The 15,000-nt window shown below is 35.0% G+C and overlaps 1 long non-coding RNA gene across 1 annotated transcript in view; it reads left to right on the forward strand.

Annotated features, from left to right (window-relative positions):
- LOC137651900 (uncharacterized) overlaps positions 1-15,000 on the forward strand; it is a 207,335-nt gene that overhangs the window by 135,893 nt on the left and 56,442 nt on the right. The window lies entirely within an intron of this gene.

Raw genomic sequence — 15,000 nt, forward strand, 5'->3', positions numbered from 1 at the left:
CAGTTATATTGACACAAACGTAGTGACATTACGGTCACCAACCTGTCAAAGATAATAACAAAGTAAGGTAAAATTACAGTCCGCTTGTATTTTACTGAAATACGATTGAAAATAGTAGAATTCCCGATAGAAATTACGTTTTTCACAGTGTTTTAGCTTCGGGAAAACAGGAACGATGAAGATCGAGTTTCTCATTACTCATTGCTGTTAAACACATCAGACAAATGGGCTTGCCTTTTTCTGTTGACAGTGAGTGGCAGAGTCATCTGGTTTAAGTAAAGTAAGAACTCTTAAGTCTACGCCAAGCATTGCAAATTATTATTTGAAAGCATAATTACGTAGTCTCTCTCTCTCTCTCTCTCTCTCTCTCTCTCTCTCTCTCTCTCTCCTCTCTCTCTCTCTCTCTCATATTTCAAATTGTCTTTAGGTAGCTTAAACATCAAGGATTTTTTTCTGACATATTTTTCCTCAAAAAGGAGAAAATTATCTCTCTCTCTCTCTCTCTCTCTCTCTCTCTCTCTCTCTCTCTCTCTCTCCTCTCTCTCTCTCTCTCTCTCATATTAAATTGTCTTTAAGATAGCTTAAATGATAAGGAATTATTTCAGACTTATAATTTTCCTCAAGTATGATAAAACTCTCTCTCTCTCTCTCTCTCTCTCTCTCTCTCTCTCTCTCTCTCTCTCTCTCTCTCTCTCTCTCTCATATTAAATTGTCTTTAGGTAGCTTAAACATCAAGGATTTTTTTCCGACATATTTTTCCTCAAAAAGGAGAAAATTATCTCTCTCTCTCTCTCTCTCTCTCTCTCTCTCTCTCTCTCTCTCATATTAAATTGTCTTTAAGATAGCTTAAATGATAAGGAATTATTTTCAGACTTATAATTTTCCTCAAGTATGATAAAACTCTCTCTCTCTCTCTCTCTCTCTCTCTCTCTCTCTCTCATATTAAATTCTCTTTAGGTAGCTTAAACATCAATGATTTTTTTCCGACATATTTTTCCTCTAAAAAGAGAAAATCATCTCTCTCTCTCTCTCTCTCTCTCTCTCTCTCTCTCTCATATTAAATTGTCTTTAAGATAGCTTAAATGATAAGGAATTATTTTCAGACTTATAATTTTCCTCAAGTATGAGAAAACTCTCTCTCTCTCTCTCTCTCTCTCTCTCTCTCTCTCTCTCAGGCAAATGAGGTTTTCCGAAATCACTATTCTCCTTTCGGTTTTCTGTAACTTTTTGCTTTTTCGTGGTCCGGCTGAACTTTCATTTTACGAAAGTTACAGGAATGAACATGGTGATCCGAATGGGGTTTTAAATAGTTCACATTTTATATGAACTAAATTTGCAAAATGATAATTAAAGAAGGTTATCAGTTTTAATGTTAAGAGCAGTGTATTATTTTTGTTCATATATCTTTATTTGCATTGTCAAGTGCATTTTTATGCGTTGCCAAGTGTAGTGTACAAGCTTTTTCGCTTGACTATATTTTACATACTTTGCCAAGTGTAGCTTTGTGATACTTTTTTAATACTCTGGATGCCTTGCCAGTGTAGCTCATATATATATATATATATATATGTGTGTGTGTGTGTGTGTGTATATATATATATGCATAAATATATGCATATATATATATATATATATATTTCTACACGGTTTCAAATGGTTTGTCAGGTGTAGCGTTCTAACATTTTTCATCTATGCTTTCTGTTCAGATATTTTGCAAAGGAAAGCGTGCCAACAATTTTTCCTTTTTTATTTTATTTATTCATTTATTTATTTTGGGTTGGAGACTGTCTCCTGTTGTGAATATTTCTTATACAATAGTTTACTTTCTTTCGTGACTTAGTCTATTGAAAATATATTATCATATATACACTGTTAAAAATTTACCGTAGATAAACGGTAAATCCCTGGCAACATTTTTTTCCAGATTTTTAACGGTTTAAAAACGGATATATTGACGTTATGGAGTGATATTACGGTCACCAACCCGTAAAAGATAATAACATGGTATGGTAAAATTACGGTCTCCTGTATTTTACTGAAATACGGCTGAGAACAGTTTATTCTTACGGAGAATTTCAGTTTTTGTTGAGTGTATGCTATTTTCAATATAGGGTCTGTTTTTAGGGCAGCAAAAATTTTCTTGTAATTGATAAGCAAATAGTCCATAGAGCTGGAAGAAATAGAAACACCCCCAGGAGATGATAAAAATCTCAATAAAGAAATCTTTGATACAACTTACTTATTACCAAAGGTCAAACCATTATATGAAAATTCTCAATTCTCCTTTGATCTATCTTATTATTATTTTATGTTAATATAATACAACACAAAATGATATAATGAAGAAAGTTAAAGGATTCGTGTCCAGATTCTTTACTCCTTGAAAAGAGAATAATTTTGTGGGAGATATATTCTGTGAAAAATAATCTTCAGTGAGAATATAATCTTTATGTCTTTGTTTGAAGATACGAATTGCTCAGCTCATTGAAAAATTTTAATAGGGTAGGTTTATGATATGAATTATTATTATGATTATTATTATTTTTTTTTTTTTTTTTTTTTTTTTTTTTAAGATATGGATATATGATCATGAACTATGGTAACCTTCAAACAATCAACTTGGGTAGGCTTATTCGCTTACGATTTAAATCACCGCATTTGGAAAGTATATTGTTTTGTTTTAAATTGCAACCTCTACTTTATCTATGTCCGCTTGCTTATATTACACAAGGGAAGCAGTTTCGCCTATTACACGCAAGTTTGGCAGTGTTTCATTATGATATTTTGAAGTACAATGGTCTTATTATTAATTTTGTTTTTATTTGATTTTTTTACCTCCGCCAACAAAGTTGGGAGAAGGTTATGTTTATGCTCCTGTTTGTCCGTTTGTCTGTTAATAACTTCCTGTCCACAATTTTACTCATAGAGTAGTTAAAAGTTTCATGGATTAATTGTTATGTTGAGACGTGGAAGTGATTCAGTTATGAAAGTCGTATGTCAAAGGTCAAGGTTGAGTAAAAGGTCGACCGAATTTAACCCGAAATTAACCCCAAGGTCGGGCATGGTTGTCACACAAACTTCAAATACGCTTACTATCGAAATTGATTCTGGGAAAGGCAAGGTTTCGAGAAATAAGCTACCGTGGCGGAGGTCTGCACTCTCGGAGTGCTTTTCTAGTTATTCTCTGTAATACGTTCGTTTTTCACATATTTGTATATGTGAACTTTGACTAAATTCCTTTTCTCTATATTTGTTTTCAAATTAAAGACCTCCAGCGAAGGCTGACTGAACCAAATGGTTTGATTGACCCTTTCTGAACGGTTCGTTACGCTTTTGGACGTCCTTAAATCTCTCTCTCTCTCTCTCTCTCTCTCTCTCTCTCTCTCAACTCAAATGTCAACAATAGTAATGTAGCAAGTGCTATATCTCAGTAGCAAAGCTTATAATTGATAAGAGAAAAGAATTCAAACTCCCGGGAAATACAATGCCAGACAAAAAAAAAAAAAGAATTAAGTAAACTATTCAGACTAGATATCCTCAACATAAGCTAGCCATCTGATCACTACTTTTTCTAGAGTACAGCAGTAAAGAATGACCATTATCTCTGTGTTTTATGTAATGGGAGAATGAATTTAACAGGTTTTCGAGCAGATAAAGAGTATCCTTTTATTTAGATACTCAACCTAGTTTCATTTGCTTTCACCGAACGTATCCGCTATTTGTGCAGAAATCTACATATAAGTTGTACTTAATCATTTGAAGTCGTCAATAGAGTATCCTTACATTTAAAATTTCAAGTCATTTATCTTTTCTCTCTCTCTCTCTCTCTCTCTCTCTCTCTCTCTCTCTCTCGGTACGGTGGGTACCAGTAAGGTCATTTAACTAGTCGCCGCGTGGTTCTTGCTAATGCTGAAAGTTAATAGCAGTCATTTAACTCGGACATTCAACAAACTACTAGGGGCATCCGGTTTTCTACACGTCTTATATCACGACAGCAGTAGGGGAAAGAAGGACCTTTTACTACTACTACTACTACTATTATTATTATTATTATTATTATTATTATTATTATTATTATTATTATTATTATTATTATTATTATTATTATTAGCTAACCTATAACCCTATTTGGAAAAGCAAGATGCTATAAGCCCAAGGGCCCCAACAGGGAAAAATGGTATCAGGACAAAATCCCCTGTAGGATAAAATCCCCCGAGGACAAAATCCCCTTTCTTTTGTAGAATGTCTAACCAAAATGGGAAACAAGGAAATAAAAAAAAAACAAGAGAAGTAATAAGCAATTAAATAGAGTATACTAAGGACAGTAACAACATTAAATTAGATCTTTCATACATTAACTATAAAAATTTTGAGTACATGAAGGAACGGGCTGTTTATGTGAACTGTTTGTGTAACATAGATAGTGTAGGTTATCAAGCCCTTGAAAGTATATAATTATAGAAAGTGTTCATTACCGTTTTAGAAATACTTCTATATTAATTGTTGATATGTGTAGGTTTCTAAGTTTCAAGCCATATAATAATTTTCCTTTGAAATAAATGTAAAAAAAGATCCTTGTCTAAATGAGTTTTCGTGAGTTTAACGTTTATCCGCCAACATTATTGTTTAAAATCGTTAACTTTTATGTTGGAAAGGTATATTAATATTATTATTGCTAGCTAAGTTACAACCACAGTTCGAAAAGCAGAATGCTGTAATCCCATAGGGCTCTAACAAGGAAAATAACTTAGTGAGGAAATGAAATAAGGATCGAAGAGGACTTTTTAATATAAATAATGATATATTTCTTGACTCTCTCTCTCTCTCTCTCTCTCTCTCTCTCTCTCTCTCTCTCAAAAGAATATCAAATGAAGACTACAAAAACCTCTTCACGCATAGCACAAGTCAGTACCGAAGTAACGGATGCAAACTGTATCTTTCAATACAACACCACTCAATGTGGTAATTTCTTTACATACAAAATAGAAAATACATAGAACAGACTTCTAACCCTTGTAGTGAACTGTGACACGGTAAACGAATTCAAGAATAAGTTAGACAAGATCATAAAACATTCTAAAAAAGCAAATTCGCTCTACCCAAGAAGAGCAAATGGAGTCTCCACGGATGGAGTAAAAAAATCTTTGAGACATCCAGAATCCTTGTAACTCTCTCTCTCTCTCTCTCTCTCTCTCTCTCTCTCTCTCCTCACATGAAGACAGTGGAATATAGACCATGATTTGGCCCATAAAGTGTCCTGACACTGTCATAGGGAAACAAATATCTTCTTCACATCTGGTTTCTATGTGGTTTCTATGGGTTAATTATACACTAACCCATTCTAGAAACATATTACAGTTATTATTATTCTGGGAGGGTGAATTGATGTTCGACTATTAATCCTATGGGGTCCTATATTACTTCCGAAATTCTGTGAAGTTCCTCGAAGGGGATTTAGTGTAGTCTTGATTAACTGTTGGGAAAAGTTTTGAAAGTTATTATGAGATGTGGCATTTGGCCTCTGCTCCTTTTATTCTGAATTTTCCCTCAAAAATATTTTTAGGTTTTTTGATGATTCATTATTTATCATCTAATTTTGTTGTAGATTTTCATACTTTGAAAATTTGTTTTATATATGAAAAAAGTTTTGATGTATGTCGATTTATATTGTTTTTCTTGCTAGTTAAAATAATCACTCATATGACATATTTTCACCATTAAATTTCCTAATTATTAAAACAATAATTCATTGACTCTCATAATGACAAGACATCAGTCATCCAGAAGTCGTCCAAAGCCAGAAAACATTCGAACAAGTTAGCTAATCAGTCATTTCTCTTCCTCCTCCTCCGCCTCCCATTTCTTTTCTTTTATCTTCATTTCTTCCATCTCCCAACCACAAATAGGTCCTCCTTGTGAGACCAGATTTATCTTAAGAACTGGAAGAATTTTTTTTTTTTTTTTTTTGCGGCCCCCCCCTCCCTTCCCTAGCATGTCCAGAAGTTTTTGATATAAAGCTGGTTGGATGGGAGATATTTTCCCGGACATAAGGGTTTATGGCTTCTCCTTTTTTTCTTGTAAAAAGCGTTGAGTCTAATCAATGCCTTCTCTCTCTCTCTCTCTCTCTCTCTCTCTCTCTCTCTCTCTCATTAAATATTCATATTGGTTGTTTTTGGCTGGGTTGTTTTTCGGTACGGTATATATTAAATTTCTGTGGCATTTTGAACCAAAAAAAACTCATTATGTAAATAAAAGTAAATATGTAAATAATAGCGGGAAAACTTTATATATATATACTTTATGAAGAGATTTTTTTTATATTATATGCACAATAGCTACTACTAATTATTTTTCACCCGTGGGGACAAATGAATAAACACTGTCGCAAATATACAAAATAATACAAAAATAAATTTGTTACGTAAGTAGGTACCATATAACGCTTTATCATAGGTAGTATATTCAGTATGTTCAACTACCCTAATCAAACGTTAGGGTTGAGGTTGGGCATAGTTGATAAAGAAGTTATGCCGGTTCCTTTAAATCTTGTCTTTCCTCTGTTTAGTATTATTATTATTATTATTATTATTATTATTATTATTGTTTATTATTATTATTATTATTATTATTATTATTATTATTATTATTTTTATGATTACTATAATTATTATTATTAATTATTATTATTATTATTATTATTATTATTATTATTATTATTATTATTATTACTATTGTTATTGTTATTATTATTATTATTATTATTATTATTATTATTATTATTATTATAATGGAAGAGATTAACCAGACCAATAGGTCAAGCTCGACTCGTACAGAACTGGCCCGACTAAATTCGGTAGGTTAAAATACTTATAATAAAGCTGATAATAAGATATAAAGTAAATATATAGAAAATATAGTGTAAAGAAAGGGAATGTGAGTTATAACGGAAAACTAAAACCCTTGTATCTTCCTAGAAGAGTTTTAGTATAGTAGGGTGAGGCAATTTTGGACACCTTTTTAGTAACCTTTGTACAAAATCTATATTAATAATTTATGACCAAATACCAAACATGTTTTCAAGAGAGGGAGGTCTCATCTATAAAAATGGCTTGTTTCATAATCATCAAAGAATTAGAAATTCTCGTATTACAGTAATAAAAAAAATATCTCAGAGGCGAGGCAATTTTGGACAGTGAGGCAGTTTTGGACACGTCTGTATCTCCGTTAAGCGCCAACGCTGAGTTGGGCAAACTATGACAATTTTTGGTCCCTATCAATATAAATATGCTAGAAAAAGAATTATAGACTTACATAAATTTTTTTGTCCGTAATCCAAGATTGTCTAATTTTGCCTTGCCAAAAAAAAAAGTGAGAAGTTTGCCTGTCCAATTTTGCCTCACTATATGAATATGTAAATCAAACTTTGTATTCGAGCACACAAATATATTTTTATGTATAAATATGCATATATGTAATCATAAAAATTCAAAATAAGACATAAGGGGTGCAGTAAAAGGGGTGTCTGCCCAAGGTGATACCCTAAAAGTGAGTGACACCCTGAGAGTTACATTAAAAAAAAAGTTTCCTTCTAGCTTGATGGTCATGATATGATTTTCAAAAAGTTATTTAATACTGGGGACACTCTTAAAGCTGTTGACACTCAGGGGGTGAAACCTTCAAAATGACTGACCAAAACATGTTAACGTTCTTGAGAGGGGTGTCAACCCAAATGCTAGAATTATCTTGGAGAAAAAAAAAAACTATATACATTGTACCTATAATAATAATAATAATAATAATAATAATAATAATAATAATAATAATAATAAAAACTCTACTATATACATTGTACCTATAATAATTCTCATATCCATATGAAAATTTCAGGAATTGAAATAGAATATATTTTCACTATTCCTGCTAATTCCATGTTTATAACTGTCATGTTGCCTTTTTGATGTGGTGTTAAATGGGGCAACATTAGTGTGAACAGCATGATAGATACATCAAGGAAAGGCAAAGCTGATCCCATAAACATTATTCGTCCTAAGTTGTACCTATCCATTTTATTCTTATCATTGTTACTTCATACTATGAACGAGCCATCAAAGAGATACTTTTACCTACAAAAGAAAGGGGTACAATCGAAGATTTAAGAAAAAAAGATGAAATGAAGAAAAATAAAAGGAAAAACACAAAGAAAGAGAGATAGAAACATGGCAAATCATGGAAATAAAAAGCAACCAAATATCTCTCGATTCTTTAAGAAAAAATGTTTGCAAACACTAACGTAAATACAAAAAATCTAAAGTGACCAGGGTATTAAATAGTGATAATTGAACTGCTAGGATAGTCCCGATAGTGAATGATAAGGATTTATTTATACCTAAAATAAAAGAAATAAAAAAGAAATTCAAATTATTTTGGAAGATATTAAGGATCGTTCATTATTTTGCATTGGTAGAGCAACAAAAGGGTTTTTTAGAGGAAGGAGGCTAAGTGACTCGCCTTGAACTAGATGCTTGAAGCCACCTATCATTTTCATCATCTTCTTCCAAAGCTATTGACGCCAAGGGCCTCAATTAGATTTCACTAGTCGTCTTTATCTTCAGCTTTTAATTCAATACTTCTCCAATCACAATATCCTACTTCATGCTTTATAGTCCTGAGTCTTCCAACTCTTCTAGTGCCTTGTGGAGGCCAGTTTAAAGTTTGGTGAACTAATGTCTTTTAGGCAGATCAAAGAGCATCCCCAAACCTTCTCCATCTACCCCTCACCATGATCTCATCCACTTGTGGCACTCGAGTAATCTCTCTTAGTTTCATTTCTAATCCTGTGCTGTCATTTAACACCCAATATTCTTCTGAGGGCCTTGTTCTCAAATCTACAAAATGAGTTTCATTAATATACCAAAATTCACGACCATACAGTAACACCGATCTCACTAAACTGATATACGAGGGGGGACCCAAAAGTAATCGGAATTATGTCATAGAATTTTATTCAGCTATTGTTACTTGTTTATAGTCTTATCACCTTCAAAGTACTCTCCATTTGAAGCAATGCACCGGTCCAGACGTGTTTTCCACTGTTGAAAGCAGTTTTGGAACTCTTGTGAAGTTATTTTTTTTAATGACTCCGTCGTTTTCTTCTTAACCTCTTCGACGTCTGCAAAACGTTTTCCTTTGAGGACTTTCTTCACTCAGGGGAACACAAAAAAGTCACAGGGAGCAAGATCGGGTGAATAGGGAGGGTGGGTAAGTAGGGTCATGCCATTCTTGGTCAGAAACTGTCCCACACTCAAGGCGGTGCGCGCTGTGGCAAAGTGGAGGGTGGTGCCTTCATCACGACAATGCACCAGCGCACACCGCCTTCAGAAAATCCTCAAAGGAAAACGTTTTGCAGACGTCGAAGAGGTTAAGAAGAAAACGACGGAGTCATTAAAAAAGATAACTTCACGAGCGTTCCAGAACTGCTTTCAACAGTGGAAAACACGTCTGGACCGGTGCATTGCTTCAAATGGAGAGTACTTTGAAGGTGATAAGACTATAAACATGTAACAATAGCTGAATAAAATTCTATGACACAATCCGGTTACTTTTGGGTCCCTCTTCGTGTAGCCTGATTATTATATGTAATTTTAGGCGATATGATTTTCAAATTTGACTTAACCTAGCCATGCTCTGATTTGCTTTTTTCAATCTTTCATTAAACTCAAGTTCTAAAGCTCCTATATTAGATATCATAGTTCCTAAATATTTAAATAATTCTACCTCATTAATCCTTTATCCTTGCAAAGATATTTCATCTTCAGTTGCATATTCCGTTCTCATCATCTGTCTTTCTTCTATTTATCTCGAGCCCAACCTAATGTGATTTTTCATGCATTCTGGTAAGCAAGCTTTCCAAGCCCTGTGGTGTTCTGCTAATTAGGACAGCGTCATCAGCATACTCTAGGTCTCCTAATTTTCTGTTACTAATCCAGTCCAATCCTTCTCCGCCATCCCCAACCGATCTATGCATTACAAAATCTATGAGGAGGATAAACAACGTAGGTAACACCATATTCCCTTAGAGTACTCCACTTTTCACCGGAAATTCGTTTGATAAGACGCCACTAACATTAACTTTGCATTTGCTATGTTTATGAACAGACAATTAAATTTACATATTTGAGAGGAACTCCATAATGTTGCAGGACTCTCCACAAAATTTGCCAGAGCACATACTCAAAAGCTTTTTCATAGCCCACATATACCATCAAAAGTGGAATTCTATATTCTACATTTTGCTGTACCACATGTCTTAAATGAAAATTTGGTCAGTACAACTTCTACCTTTTCTAAATCCTGCTTGTTCATCTCTCAACTTTGCATCAAACTTTCTCTCTAGTCTCTTTAGAATGAGCATTCTATATATTTTCATGACAGCTGACGTAAGTGTGAGGCCTCTGTAATGATTGCAATCAGTCAGATCTTTTTTTGTTATTTTCATCAGCACTCCTAGCTCCCATACATAAGGCTTTGCCTCTTCACGCCACATTCTACAAAATAATCTTGTAGGTAATCTGGGAGTCACTTCATTTTCAGGCAATATCATCTCAGCAGTTATTCCTTCGTATCCAGAGGCTTTCCATCTTTTGAGTTTTTTTTTTAAGAAGAGCATCGACTTCAAACACATCTAATTCATTCATGGGCACATCAAGGTCTTCATCCGTTTCAGGTATACCAACCAAATTATTCCCTTCGTATTTCCTATTCATGACCTCACTAAAGTGTTCAATCCAACATTACCTTTCTTCATGTTCTTTTGTTATAACAGATCCATCTTTCTTTTAGATGGGTATGTGCTTCTTTTTTCCCGTAGAGATTTCATTAATAATTGCAAGAGCAATTCCTACAACAAAGCCACTCCGTGAATTCATAGCTTTGTCAGCCTCATCTGCTTTCCTGTCTAAATATTCTCTCCAATCATTCCTGATATTTCTTTTGACCTCACTATCAATACTGAAATACTTGGCATGCTCTGCTTTGTAATTTCCATTACTTCCTCTAAAATTTTAAGAAGTCAATAAGTCAATTTCTGTCTTTGTCTTCATTTTATAGTATCCCAAGTATCATTTGATATCCATAGTTTTTTCCTTGCAACTGCATGTCCCATAACTTCGTCTCTTAAAGTCTCTTAAGACTGTAAATCTATTCCTACATTCAGTTACTAAGATTTCTGAGCTCATCCTCAAGAAGCTTAGTTGTATCAAACTTAAGTATTCTATCTACATTTCTATTGGGTTCTTTCAGTTTTAATATTTGTGTGGCAATGGGGAGCTGGTGATCACTACCAATAACTGCACCTCTATAGCTTGTTACATTTCCCAGAGTCCTCCTTCTCTCTTTATCAATGGCTATGTGATCTATTTGATATTTGTAATTGCCACATGGTGAAGTTCTTGTATATTTGTGGATCTCGTTGTGCTGGAAAAGAGTACCTCCAGTAACAAGATTGTTTTTGATGAACAATAACTTATAAAATGTGCCCCATTTTCATTTGCAACTTCGCCAAGAACCTCAACACCCATCACATTTTCTATCCCTTGATTATTCCTTCCAACTTTAGCATTAACGTCATTAATCACAATTTTCATATCTCTCTAGGTTCTCACCTATTATACTCTGCAGTTCTTCATAGTATTCATCTTTCCTTTTTTCAGGGGAATCATTTGATTCGCCTTGGAAGATGGAATCTTCGGGATCTTGAACCCTTCTGTGAAACCTCTTCCCTTTTTGCCTGGCGGGCATGCTGTCATGCGTTTGCGGGGACGGGAACGGGGCAATTTTAACCTGTCAAAAAGTTTTCATTCATTTTGCCTCTCGCGCGAGTGCGAAGGAGAGTACTGGAGCATTGGCGCACTGGATGCTGCTGGTGCTCAGTTTCTGCTGAAGCAAAGTTTTTGGTGAAGGCGCAGTAAAGCGCTGGCGCGCAGAAAACCAATGCGTAGGGTGAATATACAAAGAATAGGCCAGACTATTTGGCCTCTATTTTGGGGTACCTTACCTCTAGCACTAGAGGTTTGACCTTTTATTTTGAGGTGCCATCCTTCCAACATTAGAAGATATTTAAGCTATATTTTGAGGTGCCATACCTTTAGTATTAAGGGCTCTATGACCTCTATTTTGATGTACTATAATCTTAGCATTATATGTTCTTTGATCTCTAATTTGAAGTGTTTTACCTCTAGCATTAGAGGCTCTTTGACCTCTATTTTGAGGCTCTTTACTTTTAGCATTAGAAGCTCTTTGACCTCCATTTTGATGCTCCTTACTTTTAGCATTAGAGGCTCTTTGACCTCTATTTTGAGGCTCCTTACTTTGAGCATTAGAGGGTTTTTTACCTCTATTTTATGGCTCCTTACGTTTAGCATTAGAGGCTCTTTGACCTGTATTTTGAGACTGCTTACTTTTAGCATTAGAGTCTCTTTGACCTCTATTTTGAGGCTCCTTACTTTGAGCATTAGAGGGTCTTTGACCTCTATTTTGAGGCTCCTTACGGTTTAGCATTAGAGGCTCTTTTACCTCTATTTTCAGACTGCTCACTTTTAGCATTAGAGTCTCTTTGATCTCTATTTTGAGGCTCCTTACTTTTAGCATTAGAGGGTCTTTGATCTCTATTTGAGGCTCCTTACGTTTAGCATTAGAGGCTCTTTGACCTCTATTTTGAGGCTCCTTACTTTTAGCATTAGAGGGTCTTTGACCTCTATTTTGAGGCTCCTTACTTTTAGCATTAGAAGGTCTTTGACCTCTATTTTGAGGCTCCTTACTTTTAGCTTTAGAGTCTCTTTGACCTCTATTTTGAGGCTCCTTTCTTTTAGCTTTAGAGTCTCTTTGATTTCTATTTTGAGGCTCCTTACTTTTAGCATTAGAGGGTCTTTGACCTCTATTTTGAGGCTTCTTATGTTTAGCATTAGAGGTTTTTTGACATCTATTTTGAGGCTCCTTACTTTTTAAGCATTAGAGGCTCTTTCGTCTCTTTTTTTTAGGCTTCATACTTTAAGCACTAGAGGCTCTTTGATCTCTAAGGCTCCTTATGTTTAGCATTAGAGGCTCTTTGACCTCTATTTTGAGGCTCCTTACTTTTAGCATTAGAGGTTCTTTGACCTCTAATTTGAGGCTCCATACTTATAGCATTAGAGGGCCTTTGACCTCTATTTTGAGGCTCATTACTTTTAGCATTAGAGGCTCTTTGATTTCTATTTTGAGGCTCCTTACTTTTAGCATTAGAGGGTCTTTGACCTCTATTTTGAGGCTTCTTATGTTTAGCACTAGAGGTTTTTTTACTTCTATTTTGAGGCTCCTTACTTTTTAGCATTAGAGGCTCTTTCATCTCTTTTTTTAGGCTTCATACTTTAAGCACTAGAGGCTCTTTGACCTCTATTTTGAGGCTTTTCACGCTTAGCATTAGAGGGTCTTTGACCTCTATTTTGAGGCTCCTTACTTTTAGCATTAGAGGCTCTTTGATCTCTATTTTGAGGCTCCTTACTTTTAACATTAGAGGGTCTTTGACCTCTATTTTGAGACTTCTTACTTTTAGCATTAGAGGCTGTTTGACCTCTATTTTGAGGCTTCTTACTTTTAGCACTATAGGGTCTTTGACCTCTATTTTGAGGCTCCTTATTTCGAGCATTAGAGGCTCTTTGACCTCTATTTTGAGGCTTCTTACGTTTAACTTTAGAGGCTCTTTGACCTCTGATTTTAGGCTCCTTACTTTTAGCATTAGAGGTTCTTTGACCTCTATTTTGAGGTGCTATACTCTAGCATTAGAGTTTCTTTGACCTTTACTTTAATCCTCCCACCTCTAACATTAAAAGCATTTTTACCTTTATTTTTGGGTGCTTTATTTCTAGCACTAGAGGCTCTTTGAGACCTCTGTTTTAAGGCGACTAACCGCTAGTAGTAAAGGTTATTTGACCTCAGTTTTTTGGTGACTTACCTCTATAATTAAAGGCTATTTTTTATACTTCTTCATATAAAGGCTTTCCTTCTCTATTCTCTTCTGTCTTTCATAGTTTTTCAAGATCTTCTTTGCTTAGTTCGCTAGTCATCTTCGAGATTTCAAGAGACATATCAGTGCTGTTTGTCCTCGGTTCGTCAGATTCCTCGGAGAAATCGATGGCTTTCATGTCTTTACCTATAAGGGCGATGGGTAAAGACATGGATGCCATTGATTTCTCGGCATACACTAGACGCCATCATACTAAAGTCAACGAAGAGCAACACAATATATTTATAAATGTCATCCTGATATGTTCTATCTTCAATCCCGAATTTTGAAGAAACACATGTCGCTCACCGCTTTGGACCAATGCAATCCAATTATAGGACATCGTCGCTAAACCGCAAGCAAATTATCCTTCAAGGCGCTTACATTATGATCTTCAAAGCTCACCAACTTCGGCAGCACCTATCCAAACTATCTGTAGATGAAGGTGTTCTGAATAGCCTCCAGTTCATCCTGTAGCTGTAGCAAAATTCTCAGTCAGTTACATGTTCCGCCAGAACGCGAACTCTGTGAGTAAAATGAAATCCTCCTCCCAATGTTCACTGCGTAAACTTCCATAGCTACAGTACATACAGATCTTGACGTGTTGCAAGGTATGTTTAAAAAAGAAAAAGAGAGAGAGAGAGAGAGAGAGAGAGAGAGAGAGAGAGAGAGAGAGGAGAGAGAGAGAGAGAGAGAGAGAGAGATCAGGTCTTCAGAAGTCTTTTGGAATCCGGGGCGGAGCCGTTCAGAACTGCTCCGGGAAGATTACGTTCTAGAGTCATTCAGAACTCCATGCTAAGTCTAGGGCTATTTCTTCTGAAGTCATTTGGAGAGGAGATTCAGGAAGATTTTCTTTCGAAATCGTTCAGAGATTTCTGGAATCATTCAGAATTCCATGCTAAGTCTATGGAAATTTCTTCTGATTTCTTTAGGAGATGCACGAAGATTTTCTCCTGAAGCCGTTG

This window comes from Palaemon carinicauda, chromosome 13, assembly GCF_036898095.1.
Source record: "Palaemon carinicauda isolate YSFRI2023 chromosome 13, ASM3689809v2, whole genome shotgun sequence".
NCBI classification, from domain to species: Eukaryota; Metazoa; Arthropoda; class Malacostraca; order Decapoda; family Palaemonidae; genus Palaemon; species Palaemon carinicauda.